This window comes from Lemur catta, chromosome 3 (assembly GCF_020740605.2).
Source record: "Lemur catta isolate mLemCat1 chromosome 3, mLemCat1.pri, whole genome shotgun sequence".
In the NCBI taxonomy this organism is placed as follows: Eukaryota; Metazoa; Chordata; class Mammalia; order Primates; family Lemuridae; genus Lemur; species Lemur catta.
The window spans coordinates 48,725,329-48,726,637 of record NC_059130.1 but is presented as its reverse complement, the minus strand read 5'-3'; the positions used below and the strand labels follow the sequence as shown (position 1 = coordinate 48,726,637).

At 60.0% G+C, this 1,309-nt stretch overlaps 1 pseudogene across 1 annotated transcript; it reads right to left on the bottom strand.

The window, feature by feature from the left end:
* Positions 1 to 302: 302 nt before the first annotated feature.
* Positions 303 to 842, bottom strand: LOC123634832 (annotated as a pseudogene). The gene has a single exon (XR_006734002.1). The product of XR_006734002.1 is annotated as an uncharacterized LOC123634832 (transcript).
* Between the last annotated feature and the right edge of the window lie 467 nt (positions 843 to 1,309).

Genomic DNA, 1,309 nt, shown 5'->3' with positions numbered 1-1,309 from the left:
AAGGCCCATCCTCCAAAGGGAGAAAGTGTCTGGGGTGCAGCTCAGCTTGGACAGGTCCGAGAGCGCCAGAGCGCCCGCCGAGAGGGAGAGGGAGTGTTTTGCAGGCTTCTAAGTTTATTTTGTTTTTGTTTTTCTCCTGCAGCTTTGACCTCTCAGAAATCCAATCTTCGCAGCCCATGCACAACCAACGGCCACCACGCAGGAAGGAAACATAGTCTCAGTGTCTTGCCGCGCCTGGTAGAACCTTCTGGGCGCCTGGTATATTCTTGTCCCCAGCACTTTGTCCTCCCACTTTTGAAGCATCACCACCGGCCCACCGACTGGGCCCCGACGCCTCGCAAGAGAGAAAGGCAAGTTTCGAAGCTACTTGGTCCGACGCTGGCGAGCGCTGAGAGCTCGAGCCTTGGCCCTCGCCTTCCACCGCGGATCATCCTTCCTAGCTCCATCTTGGGCATCTCAACTCCTGCCACGTCCGCTTGTCCCCAGGAGTGCAAGGCACGCTTGACAGGGGTTGGTGGGCGGTTGCTTGCCCTTCGCGAGGAGGGGACATATCCGTATTGTCTTATCGTCCATTAATATTTGAAACAAAATATTTCAAAAACAAACAAAAACTGAAGTAGAAGGAGGGGAAGGCTCTGTCTTCCTCCTGTCCCTTCGCAGCAGACCTGAGATGGGGGACGTGCCTTGAGTTTGCTGGTGTTTGAGACTCGTCCTAAAGGCAGGGGAGACAGCGCTGAAGAGGTGTCCCAAAGAATCTGGACGTCCGAACAGTCACTGCCTGCCCCAACCTCTCTCAGGAAGGTTCCAGTTCTGTGCCACATTGCAACCAATCCGGTTTCCATCCTGTTTCTCCACCCCTTCGCGGAGAATCCGAAAAGAAAATATGGGTCCCCGAGAGACTCGCCACACTTCCAATCTGGAAGTTCCGCGGGGACCCAGCCCCCAGGCCCCCGCCCCCCCAGCCTGGCCGCCGCGTCTGGCTGCGGAGCGGCGCCCGCGCCCGGGGGAGGGGGGTGGGGCTCCGGCGCCGCCCCGGGCCGGGGATTCGCGAAGTCACGAGCTTCCGCAAGCTCGCGGGGGCACCTTCGCCCACGGACACGCCCTTTCTGCGGAGGCAGCCCCCAAAGACCCGCTGCTGAGCTCCGGCTGCTCACTCGCGACGCTCCCAAACTGCTCAAGGCCTTTCAATCATTCCCAACTTTAGGGAATCGCCCAGTCCGCGTCTCTCCACTCAGCCGCACCCCACCAGGGACAGGAGACCAGCGGGCTGGGGACGCTGAATTGCCCCGCCGCCTCGGCTGAACCGACC